Raw genomic sequence first — 16,373 nt, 5'->3', positions numbered from 1 at the left:
TCTTCACTTATCCTAGATTTTGTCTGCATTTTGAATATTTATGCTCTGAATCTAGTTTCTTCACATATTTCTCATTATGTTTAATTATAACATAAAGTTTTTGTAATCTTTCATGCCCTATTTTAATCTTAGAGCATGTATATACATTTTTTTCCTCTAATTATATTAGATGAAACCCACTATTTCCGGAAAGGCCAAATGACCTCTTTTTTAAGATAAATGTTTTCTTTCCTTTGATATTTATATATATTTTTTAATTATTTTTAGAAGCTTTTGTTGACATACCCATTTTGTCCACAAGATGGCTTGTTAATATACAAGTTCAGTCTAAATTTAATACAGGCTCTGGTCGTTTTATTTTATTCAACCACTAGAGGGCCTGTGTCATTCGGTTTTTTCTCAAACCTAGTTTTGTCCCAACGCAGCCACCATGAGCGGTCAATTAGCCCATAGAATCAGATCGAGGCCTGGCTCTGTTGTTTTGTATTTATTGCGATGTGTCAGCACGTCGCCCGTGCCCCAGATGACGTCATTTTATGACGAAACGCGCGTCGGGAAGGTAGCGTGCTGACGCAGGACGTGTTGTGTAGAGTGGACGGGCGTTTGTTCCGAGCCGGCCGGCTTCTCTCTGTTTTTTACTTTCATTGACTCTGTAAGTGCAATCTTTTTATTATTAAACGCATTGTTTAAACATACTTCACTATGTGGGCTCTATCACTTCCTTTATGTACCCACTGAACACGGAGAACACGTAGGACTATCATTACAGCCCAGGAATTAAAGGCCCAGGCTAGGGTTTTAGCCACTTGCTGTTGTTTTTATCCGTTCTGGTAAGCCTCCTATTTATAGGGTGCTGGTGATGGTGGTACTTTAAGTCACTTTTTTCCTATATGTGTGCTGATCAAACGTACTTCACCATTGCAATATATTTTTTCCTATGATACGGCTCATTAATTTGGCTTCCGGTGGAGACTTCAAGAATCCTCTTCCTTTACCATCTTCCCCTGTGAGGACTATTTTAAAGGCCTTGACTGGGGTTTGCAGTCGCAAGCACACACTGCTTGCCATCTGGTAAGCCTCCAATTTTTTACTGGTTCGAGGTGTTTTTTCTTTACTTGTTTCTCAACATTGCCACTCCTATACGAACTTTATTTCTGTGGATGCATTAGGACTGCAACTATTCTCCTTTTTAGTATCGCATCGATTTGAGATATTGGCTTCAGAATTCCATAAATTTAAAATATTGCTTAGATTTATTATTTTTAGCGCAGCAACTTTTCCTCCTCTGTTCTATACTGTTGTGTTCTGTATTAACACTCCGCTGTTGCAGCTTTATTAGCAATTTATTGTTAGTGTTTTTTAATATTTTCTAGCGCGGTATTTTTCTTCCTTTGTTCCATAGTGAAAGACATGCCTCAGCTATGCACCCAGTTCCACTGCCCAGAGACTCACCAGCTGCCGTCACCACCAGTCCCGCTCCAAGTCATGGCGGGATGCCCCAGAACCACGCTAACACAGCCGCCGCTGTTTCCTGCTCATGTTTGGAAGTATGTGGCGAGGGCCGGGGTGAGAAATGTTGTGCCCGAATATGCCTAATCAAGGTCTATCCAGAGGGACTACCAGAAAGGGCAGTAAAAATGTATGCCATCATGGACGACCAAAGCAACCGGTCCCTAGCAGGACCTAAATTCTTCGAAGCCTTTGGGATAAAGGGACCATCAGAACCCTACATCTTAAACACCTGCTCAGGCCGCATAGAGACTAGCGGCAGGAGGGTGCAAGGATTCATTGCTTCCCCCATCAGTGGCAATACAGAAATACCCCTACCAATGCTGATTTAATGCGATCAAATGCCCAACCATAGGGATGAGATTCCTACCCCAGAAGCTGCATTTCACCAACCGCACCTAAGGCACCTAGCCAACGTTATCCCACCTATGGACAACAATGCTGAGATTCTACTCCTGCTTGGCAGAGACAATCCAAGGGTGCACAAGGTGCGCCAACAGTGTAATGGTCCTGACTACGCGCCATCATTTGCCCAGAGGCTGGACCTGGGATGGGTAGTCATAGGAAATGTATGCCTGGATCAACCAAAAATCGACTCCTTCAAAACGTACGTGTGTGGAGATGGATGCAGAACTGGCATTAAGCCGTGTCCTCATCACTATGAAGTGAAGGAGAAGTCTCCAGACCTCGTACCACCACCTGACATCATTTCTCCTTTCTTTGCTGACGTTTTGGTGAGATCAGTCTTCCACACAACCAAGGATGACGATAAGGTAGCCTTATCAGTAGAAGACAGAGTTCTTTAAAGACGAAACCAATCACTGGGTTTCTCCATTACCTTTCCGAACCACCAGGGTAAGACTCCCAGACAATCAGGAGCAAGCGCAGTCTCTCATAATACGTCATGTCCAGCAGGAGGAATTTAACGTAGAATGGAAGTGCTTGAACAACAGACAGCAGATTCCTATAAAAAGTCCCCTTGCTAACTTAAACCCAATTATGGACAGTTTTGGCCTGGTCATAGTTGATGGTCGTTTGAATCAAGCCCACCTAGGAGTTGCGGAGCAAAATCCTGTCATTATTCCCAGCAAACATCATATCACCACGTTGCTGATCCGACATTACCACAAAAAGGCTGAACACCAGGGCAGACAAATCACTATAGGGCAAGTTAAGGTCTGCGGGTCTTTGGATTATAGGTATGAAGAAACATGTAGCCCAACTACTGCATGACTGTGTGCACTGTCGTAAAGCCAGAGGAAAACAGCTACACCAACAAATGGCCGACTTGCCCGCGGATAGACTAAGTACAGAACCGCCCTTCACCTACACTGGCCTGCACGTCTTTGGACCATGGATGGTGTCCGCACGTAGAACCCGTGGCGGTCATGCAAAAAGTAAATGTTGGGCCGTGCTATTTACTTGCATGAGTGTGCGAGCCGTTCATATAGAGATGATAGAATCTATGGACACATCCAGCCTCATTAATGCCTTAAGACGGTTCTTCGCCATCAGAGGACCAGTGAAACAGTTGAGGTCAGACCAGGGAAGTAACTTCATCGGAGCCTGTAGAGAACTTAACATCGACACTAATGCCGCATACACACCATCACTTTATGTGATGACAAAAAAACGACATTTTCTGTGAAGTAAAAAATGACGTTTTTGAAACTTCAATTTTAAAAAACGAAGTTGCCTACACACCATCGTTTTTCTCACAATGTTCTAGCAAAGCGAGGTTACGTTCCACCACGTTTTTCCATTGCTTCATAAGTAGCTTCTGGGCATGCGCGGGTGAAAAAACGTTGTTTTAAACTACGTTTTTTGCTACACACGGTCAATTTCTGTGAAGTAAAAGTTGACATTTTGAAAAACGACACATAAAATTGAAGCATGCTTTTTGGTCGTTTTTTAGAAGACATAAAACAACGTTTTCCCCCACACACGGTCAATTAAAGTGACGTTTTTAAAAACGTCATTTTTTTTCATCACATAAAGTGATGGTGTGTACGGGGCATAAGTCTATCCAAGATCAGTTGGCGGAGAAAGGTTGCACCTGGATTTTTAATCCTCCACATAGTTGCCACATGGGGGGTTCCTGGGAGAGAATGGTCGGGATCTCACGCAACATCTTAAATTCTATGTTGGAAGAAGAAGAATTATGGACAGCGGCACTCAAATAGAATGTAAAAATAAAAAGTTGTGCCTTTTATTCTAGTAAAAAAACACTACAAAAGCAAAAAAAACTGCAAACAGTGGGGTAATAGAGCTGACGCATTTCACATTGATGAACAATGCTTAGTCATAGCTAAAAACAATAATAAAAGCAATATTATTTATAAGAAAAGTCCCAGAAACATCTGATGGTCAATTCAATCTGTGATAGGTCCTGGCTAATGCCGATGATCACAAGCATCTGTTGAAAAAACACAGCAGGAAAATATGGATTATTTTATATAGTTTTTAAGATATTTTTAATATGTTTAAAATAGAACCTTCATGTAATAAAATTGTGTTTGCTCAAACTGCGTTGTTAAATTCTATTTACAGATAGTGCATAGGTAACCGCCAACCTGGACATAGAGAAATGTATATGTATGTAATTACTAATAACAGTCCAGGTGGACATTAAACGCATGGACAAACCGAAAGGAAAGATTGTGAAAAGAACCCGCAAAAAGACTGCGAAAAAGACAGCTATCGGCAACAAGGCACGGACGGCAAAGGGGGATTCTCCGAAGCATGTCCATGAAGTCTGTTCAGTATCTGATACAGGAAGTATGAGGGTTAAACCAGTATTTCAGGAGTCTAGAAAAGTTGATTGTGTGAATAGAGAACACATGTAAAAAAGTGTATCTATGTATATATACACATATTCATGCAAAACAACTGATCACAAGAAAATTACATAGATGTAAAGAAGTAAACCATAATTGTAGACCTCAAAGAGGAGGAGATAGAACAAAAGCATCAGGATATATATAGGTAAAGGAAAGGGACCCTCTGTTATTCCTAGAAGTGGGATACATCCCACTCAAAGTTCATCCCGTTAGGGATCCTGGTATGGAGAGAGAATATCCAAAATACCTCTCTGTTGCATAAGATTTTAAACTTATCCCCTCCTCTGGTGGGGGTGATAATTTTCTCAATACCCTGAATAGTAAGACTGGACACATCTTTGGAATGTTTGTTGTTCCAGTGATTGGCAACGTTGGTGTTGTAGCTCTTCTCAATATCATACAAGTGATCGGACAATCGATCTTTTAATCTACGGATAGTTCGTCCTACATATTGAAGTTGACATATGTCGCAACTAATGACATATATGAGATACTTGCAGGGCCGGACTGGGAGTAAAAACCAGCCCTGGAAAACATTTTATACCAGCCCCATAGCATTATTATACCAGCCCAACATCATAACGTCATTATTTTTTTGTTCATAAAAGAGAAAACCATACATTTTAAAGAAACATTTAAAGAGTGTATTATATAAAGATAAGACAGATATGAAAGCACATAGGGCTAGGGAGATTATATAATGTTACACAGTGGAACCTCGGATTACGAGCATAATCCGTTCCAGGAGAAGCTCGTAATCCAAAGTGCTCACATATCAAAGTGAGTTTCCGCATTGAAGTTAATGGAACCGAAAATAATTTGTTCCGCATTGACTTCAATTGCATGCAATACCGCATGTGGCCAGAGGTGGGGGGCGCCGGAGAGCCTCGGAGACACTCGGAAATGTCACTTGCCACTTGTCACCAGATTCAGCATGTCACTTGCCACCCATCCCCTCACCAGATTCAGCATGTCACTTGCCACCCATCCCCTCACCAGATTCAGCGTGTCACTTGTCACTTGGACTGGGTGACAGCAGGGGGACTGGGCGACAGCAGAGGACTGGGCGACAGCAAGGGGACTGGGTGACAGCAAGGGGACTGGGCGACAGCAGGGGACTGGGTTACAGAGGACTGGGTGACAGCAGGCTGGGTGACAGCAGGGGACTGGGTGACAGAGGGGGGACTTGGACTGGGTGACAGCAGGGGGACTGGGCGACAGCAGGGGGACTGGCTGACAGCAGAGGACTGGGCGACAGCAAGGGGACTGGGTGACAGAGGACTTAGCGACAGCAGGGGACTGGGTGACAGCAGGCTGGGTGACAGCAGGGGACTGGGTGACAGAGGGCTGGGTGACAGAGGACTGGGTGACAGAGGACTGGGTGACAAAGGACTGGGTGACAAAGGACTGGGTGACAGCAGGCTGGGTGACAGAGGACTGGGTGACAGCAGGGGACTGGGTGACAGAGGTCTGGGTGACAGCGGGCTGGGTGACAGGGACAGAGGGCTGGGTGACAGAGGGCTGGGTGACAGCAGGGGGCTGGGTAACAGAGGGCTGGGTGACAGGGACAGAGGGCTGGGTGACAGGGGGCTGGGTGACAGAGGGCTCGGTGACAGAGGGCTGGGTGACAGGGGACTGGGTAACAGGGGGCTGGGTGACAGGGGGCTGGGTGACAGGGGGCTTGGTGACAGGGGGCTGGGTGACAGAGGGCTGGGTGACAGAGGGCTGAGTGACAGGGGACTGGGTGACAGGGTGACAGAGGGCTGGGTGACAGGGGGCTGGGTGACAGGGGACTGGGTGACAGAGGGCTGGGTGACAGGGGGCTGGGTGACAGGGGGCTGGGTGACAGGGGGCTGGGTGACAGAGGGCTGGGTGACAGAGGGCTGGGTGACAGAGGGCTGGGTGACAGGGGACTGGGTGACAGGGTGACAGAGGGCTGGGTGACAGGGGGCTGGGTGACAGGGGACTGGGTGACAGAGGGCTGGGTGACAGGGGACTGGGTGACAGGGGACTGGGTGACAGAGGACTGGGTGACAGAGGCTGGGTGACAGGGGACTGGGTGACAGAGGCTGGGTGACAGGGGCTGGGTGACAGAGGACTGGGTGACAGAGGCTGGGTGACAGGGACTGGGTGACAGGGGGCTGGGTGACAGGGGACTGGGTGACAGGGGACTGGGTGACAGAGGGCTGGGTGACAGAGGCTGGGTGACAGGGGACTGGGTGACAGAGGCTGTGTGACAGGGGACTGGGTGACAGGAGACTGGGTGACAGAGGACTGGGTGACAGAGGACTGGGTGACAGAGGCTGGGTGACAGAGGACTGGGTGACAGAGGACTGGGTGACAGAGGCTTGGTGACAGAGGCTGGGTGACAGAGGCTGGGTGACAGAGGCTGGGTGACAGGGACTGGGTGACAGAGGCTGGGTGACAGAGGCTGGGTGACAGGGACTGGGTGACAGAGGCTGGGTGACAGAGGCTGGGAGACAGAGGGACTGGGTGACAGAGGCTGGGTGACAGAGGCTGGGTGACAGGGACTGGGTGACAGAGGCTGGGTGACAGAGGCTGGGTAACAGAGGCTGGGTGACAGGGACTGGGTGACAGAGGCTGGGTGACAGAGGCTGGGTGACAGGGACTGGGTGACAGAGGCTGGGTGACAGGGACTGGGTGACAGGGACTGGGTGACAGAGGCTGGGTGACGGAGGCTGGGTGACGGAGGCTGGGTGACGGAGGCTGGGTGACGGAGGCTGGGTGACAGAGGACTGGGTGACAGAGGCTGGGTGACAGGGACTGGGTGACAGGGGGCTGGGTGACAGAGGACTGGGTGACAGAGGCTGGGTGACAGGGACTGGGTGACAGGGGGCTGGGTGACAGGGGACTGGGTGACAGGGGACTGGGTGACAGAGGGCTGGGTGACAGAGGCTGGGTGACAGGGGACTGGGTGACAGGGGACTGGGTGACAGAGGACTGGGTGACAGAGGCTGGGTGACAGAGGCTGGGTGACAGGGACTGGGTGACAGAGGCTGGGTGACAGGGACTGGGTGACAGAGGCTGGGTGACAGGGACTGGGTGACAGGGACTGGGTGACAGGGACTGGGTGACAGAGGCTGGGTGACAGAGGCTGGGTGACAGGGACTGGGTGACAGAGGCTGGGTGAAAGGGACTGGGTGACAGAGACTGGGTGACAGAGGCTGGGTGACAGGGACTGGGTGACAGAGGCTGGGTGACAGAGGCTGGGTGACAGGGACTGGGTGACAGAGGCTGGGTGACAGAGGCTGGGTGACAGGGACTGGGTGACAGAGGCTGGGTGACAGAGGCTGGGAGACAGAGGGACTGGGTGACAGAGGCTGGGTGACAGAGGCTGGGTGACAGGGACTGGGTGACAGAGGCTGGGTGACAGAGGCTGGGTGACAGAGGCTGGGTGACAGGGACTGGGTGACAGAGGCTGGGTGACAGAGGCTGGGTGACAGGGACTGGGTGACAGAGGCTGGGTGACAGGGACTGGGTGACGGAGGCTGGGTGACGGAGGCTGGGTGACGGAGGCAGGGTGACGGAGGCTGGGTGACAGAGGACTGGGTGACAGAGGCTGGGTGACAGGGACTGGGTGACAGGGGGCTGGGTGACAGAGGACTGGGTGACAGAGGCTGGGTGACAGGGACTGGGTGACAGGGGGCTGGGTGACAGGGGACTGGGTGACAGGGGACTGGGTGACAGAGGGCTGGGTGACAGAGGCTGGGTGACAGAGGCTGGGTGACAGAGGCTGGGTGACAGGGGACTGGGTGACAGGGGACTGGGTGACAGGGGACTGGGTGACAGAGGCTGGGTGACAGGGACTGGGTGACAGAGGCTGGGTGACAGGGACTGGGTGACAGGGACTGGGTGACAGAGGCTGGGTGACAGGGACTGGGTGACAGAGGCTGGGTGACAGAGGCTGGGTGACAGAGGCTGGGTGACAGGGACTGGGTGACAGGGACTGGGTGACAGGGACTGGGTGACAGAGGCTGGGTGACAGGGACTGGGTGACAGAGGCTGGGAGACAGAGGGACTGGGTGACAGAGGGACTGGGTGACAGAGGCTGGGTGACAGGGACTGGGTGACAGAGGCTGGGTGACAGGGACTGGGTGACAGAGGCTGGGTGACAGGGACTGGGTGACAGAGGCTGGGTGACAGAGGCTGGGTGACAGGGACTGGGTGACAGAGGCTGGGTGACGGAGGCTGGGTGACGGAGGCTGGGTGACAGGGACTGGGTGACAGGGACTGGGTGACAGAGGCTGGGTGACAGAGGCTGGGTGACAGAGGCTGGGTGACAGAGGCTGGGAGACAGAGGGACTGGGTGACAGAGGCTGGGTGACAGGGACTGGGTGACAGAGGCTGGGTGACAGAGGCTGGGTGACAGGGACTGGGTGACGGAGGCTGGGTGACGGAGGCTGGGTGATGGAGGCAGGGTGACGGAGGCTGGGTGACGGAGGCTGGGTGACGGAGGCAGGGTGACGGAGGCTGGGTGACGGAGGCTGGGTGACGGAGGCTGGGTGACGGAGGCAGGGTGACGGAGGCTGGGTGACAGGGACTGGGTGACGGAGGCTGGGTGACGGAGGCTGGGTGACGGAGGCTGGGTGACGGAGGCAGGGTGACGGAGGCTGGGTGACGGAGGCTGGGTGACAGGGACTGGGTGACAGAGACTGGGTGACAGGGGCTGGGTGACAGGGACTGGGTGACGGAGGCTGGGTGACGGAGGCTGGGTGACGGAGGCTGGGTGACGGAGGCTGGGTGACAGGGACTGGGTGACGGAGGCTGGGTGACGGAGGCTGGGTGACGGAGGCTGGGTGACAGGGACTGGGTGACGGAGGCTGGGTGACAGGGACTGGGTGACGGAGGCTGGGTGACGGAGGCTGGGTGACGGAGGCTGGGTGACGGAGGCTGGGTGACGGAGGCTGGGTGACAGGGACTGGGTGACGGAGGCTGGGTGACGGAGGCTGGGTGATAGGGTAGAGAGAGATTATACAGTCCAGATTACAATTTGCAGGGGCAGCAAAGGTGACAGAGAAAGGGGGGTGCACCATGCAACCCCCCCCCCTCTCTGTGTCACCTTTGCTGCCCCTGCAAATTGTAATCTGGCCTGTATAATCTCTCTGACCATTGCATGGACCCCCCCTCTGCACCTACCTTTTCTGCCTTCTGCTCCAAGGGTGGCCGGCGCGCGCCGTACACTTCTTCTCCTCTGCGGCTCTGCCTTCACACGTGGAGAAACATAGTGGGCGGTGCTGGCGCCGCACGGGACGATGGGACGTTCGGTTCTCCTGCTCGGCTCCTCCCCTCCCTCCATCAGCATGATCGCTCCAGTCACTTCACACAGCGGCGCGGGAAGCAAAGTGTCAGTGAAGCGGCGAGCATGGCGGCCGCAACCCGCCGGCGGCCGGCCCGCCGCTGCTTAGAGACATCACACTGGAGTGGCTAATCATATCGCACGCAGGGGTACAATTGTAAAGTGCGGCCGCGATGGCGGCCGCGGCCCACAGCCAGGGCCGGACTGGGAGTAAAAACCAGCCCTGGAAAACATTTTATACCAGCCCCATAGCATTATTATACCAGCCCAACATCATAACGTCATTATTTTTTTGTTCATAAAAGAGAAAACCATACATTTTAAAGAAACATTTAAAGAGTGTATTATATAAAGATAAGACAGATATGAAAGCACATAGGGCTAGGGAGATTATATAATGTTACACAGTGGAACCTCGGATTACGAGCATAATCCGTTCCAGGAGAAGCTCGTAATCCAAAGTGCTCACATATCAAAGTGAGTTTCCGCATTGAAGTTAATGGAACCGAAAATAATTTGTTCCGCATTGACTTCAATTGCATGCAATACCGCATGTGGCCAGAGGTGGGGGGCGCCGGAGAGCCTCGGAGACACTCGGAAATGTCACTTGCCACTTGTCACCAGATTCAGCATGTCACTTGCCACCCATCCCCTCACCAGATTCAGCATGTCACTTGCCACCCATCCCCTCACCAGATTCAGCGTGTCACTTGTCACTTGGACTGGGTGACAGCAGGGGGACTGGGCGACAGCAGAGGACTGGGCGACAGCAAGGGGACTGGGCGACAGCAAGGGGACTGGGCGACAGCAGGGGACTGGGTTACAGAGGACTGGGTGACAGCAGGCTGGGTGACAGCAGGGGACTGGGTGACAGAGGGGGGACTTGGACTGGGTGACAGCAGGGGGACTGGGCGACAGCAGGGGGACTGGCTGACAGCAGAGGACTGGGCGACAGCAAGGGGACTGGGTGACAGAGGACTTAGCGACAGCAGGGGACTGGGTGACAGCAGGCTGGGTGACAGCAGGGGACTGGGTGACAGAGGGCTGGGTGACAGAGGACTGGGTGACAGAGGACTGGGTGACAAAGGACTGGGTGACAAAGGACTGGGTGACAGCAGGCTGGGTGACAGAGGACTGGGTGACAGCAGGGGACTGGGTGACAGAGGTCTGGGTGACAGCGGGCTGGGTGACAGGGACAGAGGGCTGGGTGACAGAGGGCTGGGTGACAGCAGGGGGCTGGGTAACAGAGGGCTGGGTGACAGGGACAGAGGGCTGGGTGACAGGGGGCTGGGTGACAGAGGGCTCGGTGACAGAGGGCTGGGTGACAGGGGACTGGGTAACAGGGGGCTGGGTGACAGGGGGCTGGGTGACAGGGGGCTGGGTGACAGGGGGCTGGGTGACAGAGGGCTGGGTGACAGAGGGCTGGGTGACAGAGGGCTGAGTGACAGGGGACTGGGTGACAGGGTGACAGAGGGCTGGGTGACAGGGGGCTGGGTGACAGGGGACTGGGTGACAGAGGGCTGGGTGACAGGGGGCTGGGTGACAGGGGGCTGGGTGACAGGGGGCTGGGTGACAGAGGGCTGGGTGACAGAGGGCTGGGTGACAGAGGGCTGGGTGACAGGGGACTGGGTGACAGGGTGACAGAGGGCTGGGTGACAGGGGGCTGGGTGACAGGGGACTGGGTGACAGAGGGCTGGGTGACAGGGGACTGGGTGACAGGGGACTGGGTGACAGAGGACTGGGTGACAGAGGCTGGGTGACAGGGGACTGGGTGACAGAGGCTGGGTGACAGGGGCTGGGTGACAGAGGACTGGGTGACAGAGGCTGGGTGACAGGGACTGGGTGACAGGGGGCTGGGTGACAGGGGACTGGGTGACAGAGGCTGGGTGACAGGGGACTGGGTGACAGAGGCTGTGTGACAGGGGACTGGGTGACAGGAGACTGGGTGACAGAGGACTGGGTGACAGAGGACTGGGTGACAGAGGCTGGGTGACAGAGGACTGGGTGACAGAGGACTGGGTGACAGAGGCTTGGTGACAGAGGCTGGGTGACAGAGGCTGGGTGACAGAGGCTGGGTGACAGGGACTGGGTGACAGAGGCTGGGTGACAGAGGCTGGGTGACAGGGACTGGGTGACAGAGGCTGGGTGACAGAGGCTGGGAGACAGAGGGACTGGGTGACAGAGGCTGGGTGACAGAGGCTGGGTGACAGGGACTGGGTGACAGAGGCTGGGTGACAGAGGCTGGGTAACAGAGGCTGGGTGACAGGGACTGGGTGACAGAGGCTGGGTGACAGAGGCTGGGTGACAGGGACTGGGTGACAGAGGCTGGGTGACAGGGACTGGGTGACAGGGACTGGGTGACAGAGGCTGGGTGACGGAGGCTGGGTGACGGAGGCTGGGTGACGGAGGCTGGGTGACGGAGGCTGGGTGACAGAGGACTGGGTGACAGAGGCTGGGTGACAGGGACTGGGTGACAGGGGGCTGGGTGACAGAGGACTGGGTGACAGAGGCTGGGTGACAGGGACTGGGTGACAGGGGGCTGGGTGACAGGGGACTGGGTGACAGGGGACTGGGTGACAGAGGGCTGGGTGACAGAGGCTGGGTGACAGGGGACTGGGTGACAGGGGACTGGGTGACAGAGGACTGGGTGACAGAGGCTGGGTGACAGAGGCTGGGTGACAGGGACTGGGTGACAGAGGCTGGGTGACAGGGACTGGGTGACAGAGGCTGGGTGACAGGGACTGGGTGACAGGGACTGGGTGACAGGGACTGGGTGACAGAGGCTGGGTGACAGAGGCTGGGTGACAGGGACTGGGTGACAGAGGCTGGGTGACAGGGACTGGGTGACAGAGACTGGGTGACAGAGGCTGGGTGACAGGGACTGGGTGACAGAGGCTGGGTGACAGAGGCTGGGTGACAGGGACTGGGTGACAGAGGCTGGGTGACAGAGGCTGGGTGACAGGGACTGGGTGACAGAGGCTGGGTGACAGAGGCTGGGAGACAGAGGGACTGGGTGACAGAGGCTGGGTGACAGAGGCTGGGTGACAGAGGCTGGGTGACAGAGGCTGGGTGACAGGGACTGGGTGACAGAGGCTGGGTGACAGAGGCTGGGTGACAGAGGCTGGGTGACAGGGACTGGGTGACAGAGGCTGGGTGACAGAGGCTGGGTGACAGGGACTGGGTGACAGAGGCTGGGTGACAGGGACTGGGTGACGGAGGCTGGGTGACGGAGGCTGGGTGACGGAGGCTGGGTGACGGAGGCAGGGTGACGGAGGCTGGGTGACAGAGGACTGGGTGACAGAGGCTGGGTGACAGGGACTGGGTGACAGGGGGCTGGGTGACAGAGGACTGGGTGACAGAGGCTGGGTGACAGGGACTGGGTGACAGGGGGCTGGGTGACAGGGGACTGGGTGACAGGGGACTGGGTGACAGAGGGCTGGGTGACAGAGGCTGGGTGACAGAGGCTGGGTGACAGGGGACTGGGTGACAGGGGACTGGGTGACAGGGGACTGGGTGACAGAGGCTGGGTGACAGGGACTGGGTGACAGAGGCTGGGTGACAGGGACTGGGTGACAGGGACTGGGTGACAGAGGCTGGGTGACAGGGACTGGGTGACAGAGGCTGGGTGACAGAGGCTGGGTGACAGAGGCTGGGTGACAGGGACTGGGTGACAGGGACTGGGTGACAGGGACTGGGTGACAGAGGCTGGGTGACAGGGACTGGGTGACAGAGGCTGGGAGACAGAGGGACTGGGTGACAGAGGGACTGGGTGACAGAGGCTGGGTGACAGGGACTGGGTGACAGAGGCTGGGTGACAGGGACTGGGTGACAGAGGCTGGGTGACAGGGACTGGGTGACAGAGGCTGGGTGACAGAGGCTGGGTGACAGGGACTGGGTGACAGAGGCTGGGTGACGGAGGCTGGGTGACGGAGGCTGGGTGACAGGGACTGGGTGACAGGGACTGGGTGGCAGAGGCTGGGTGACAGAGGCTGGGTGACAGAGGCTGGGTGACAGAGGCTGGGAGACAGAGGGACTGGGTGACAGAGGCTGGGTGACAGGGACTGGGTGACAGAGGCTGGGTGACAGAGGCTGGGTGACAGGGACTGGGTGACGGAGGCTGGGTGACGGAGGCTGGGTGATGGAGGCAGGGTGACGGAGGCTGGGTGACGGAGGCTGGGTGACGGAGGCAGGGTGACGGAGGCTGGGTGACGGAGGCTGGGTGACGGAGGCTGGGTGACGGAGGCTGGGTGACGGAGGCTGGGTGACAGGGACTGGGTGACGGAGGCTGGGTGACGGAGGCTGGGTGACGGAGGCTGGGTGACGGAGGCAGGGTGACGGAGGCTGGGTGACGGAGGCTGGGTGACAGGGACTGGGTGACAGAGACTGGGTGACAGGGGCTGGGTGACAGGGACTGGGTGACGGAGGCTGGGTGACGGAGGCTGGGTGACGGAGGCTGGGTGACGGAGGCTGGGTGACAGGGACTGGGTGACGGAGGCTGGGTGACGGAGGCTGGGTGACGGAGGCTGGGTGACGGAGGCTGGGTGACAGGGACTGGGTGACGGAGGCTGGGTGACAGGGACTGGGTGACGGAGGCTGGGTGACGGAGGCTGGGTGACGGAGGCTGGGTGACGGAGGCTGGGTGACAGGGACTGGGTGACGGAGGCTGGGTGACGGAGGCTGGGTGATAGGGTAGAGAGAGATTATACAGTCCAGATTACAATTTGCAGGGGCAGCAAAGGTGACAGAGAAAGGGGGGTGCACCATGCAACCCCCCCCCCCTCTCTGTGTCACCTTTGCTGCCCCTGCAAATTGTAATCTGGCCTGTATAATCTCTCTGACCATTGCATGGACCCCCCCCTCTGCACCTACCTTTTCTGCCTTCTGCTCCAAGGGTGGCCGGCGCGCGCCGTACACTTCTTCTCCTCTGCGGCTCTGCCTTCACACGTGGAGAAACATAGTGGGCGGTGCTGGCGCCGCACGGGACGATGGGACGTTCGGTTCTCCTGCTCGGCTCCTCCCCTCCCTCCATCAGCATGATCGCTCCAGTCACTTCACACAGCGGCGCGGGAAGCAAAGTGTCAGTGAAGCGGCGAGCATGGCGGCCGCAACCCGCCGGCGGCCGGCCCGCCGCTGCTTAGAGACATCACACTGGAGTGGCTAATCATATCGCACGCAGGGGTACAATTGTAAAGTGCGGCCGCGATGGCGGCCGCGGCCCACAGCTGACGCTGACCTGATAAATTTGACTGACACAGCAGGCGGCCTACCGGGAATTTTCCCGCTATCCCGGTAGGCCAGTCCGGCCCTGCCCACAGCTGACGCTGACCTGATAAATTTGACTGACACAGCAGGCGGCCTACCGGGAATTTTCCCGCTATCCCGGTAGGCCAGTCCGGCCCTGGATACTTGGTGTTGCAGTTAATAAAGTGCTTGATTTCAAAGCTCTTCTCGCAAGAATGCAAGTGAACATATTGACCTGTTTTTATATGGCAGCAATATCTGCAATCTTTGGTGCCACATTTAAACGTACCCTGAAATTGTAGCCAATTGACACCAGTACGTTGGCTCTGAAATAGGCTAGGTGACAGCCTGCCACCCAACATGGGGGCCAGCCGGGATACTGTTTTTAAACCTTTGTGTAAAATTTGTTGGTATATCCCATCATTGTACAGAATAGGTAGGTATTTGTCAATTGTGTGCATGATCTTATTAAACTCCAAACTATATGGAGTAGAAAAAACAGGAATGTTTCTGAAGGAAGTGTTCAAGGGTTTACAAGTAGAGTTGAGCGGACACCTGGATGTTCGGGTTCGGACCCGACCCCGGACTTTGAAAAAAAAGTTCGGGTTCGGGACCGAACCCGAACCCGGACTTTGACCCGAACCCGAACCCCATTGAAGTCAATGGGGACCCAGACTTTTGACTACAAAAATGTCTCTAAAAAACTAAGGGAAAGGGCTGGAGGGCTGCAAATGGCAGCAAAATGTCGGGAAGAGCATGGCAAGTACTATGGAAATAAATGTGGATAGGGAAATAACTTAAAATAACATAAAAAAAATTAAAATAAAAAATATAATGATTTTTGACCTTTGAGGACGAGGTCCATACAGTTTTGTTCAAAATTATTGAACCCCCCAATGCTGTAAAGGGTTTTAGGGAATTTAGTGTACATTTGTAATTGTATTCAGAATGAAATCCTACAAGGACTTCATAAAGAACCATATGCAACTAATATAACATCAATTGGTTTTGTAATACAGTAGTAAATGCAAAATTCAAGGCAATGGGCACTGGTGAAACGCTACCTGGTCGTGGCAGAAAGAAGATGCTGACTTTGACTGCTGTGCGCTACCTGAAGCGTAGAGTGGAGAAAAGTCCCCGTGTGACTGCTGAGGAACTGAGAAAAGATTTGTCAGATGTGGGTACTGAAGTTTCTGCTCAGACAATACGGCGCACACTGCGTAATGAAGGCCTCCATGCCAGAACTCCCAGGCGCACCCCCTTGCTGTCTCCAAAGAATAAGAGTCGACTGCAGTATGCCGAAAGTCATGTGGGCAAACCACACATGTTTTGGGATTGTGTTCTGTGGACTGATGAAACAAAATTACAACTGTTTGGGCCCATGTTTGGAGGAGGAAGAACAAGGCCTATGATGAAAAGAACACCTTGCCTACTGTGAAGCATGGTGGGGGGTCAATCATGCTTTG

The sequence above is a fragment of the Rana temporaria genome, chromosome 2, assembly GCF_905171775.1.
Source record: "Rana temporaria chromosome 2, aRanTem1.1, whole genome shotgun sequence".
Classification (NCBI taxonomy): Eukaryota; Metazoa; Chordata; class Amphibia; order Anura; family Ranidae; genus Rana; species Rana temporaria.
Note: the sequence above shows the minus strand (reverse complement) of the source record.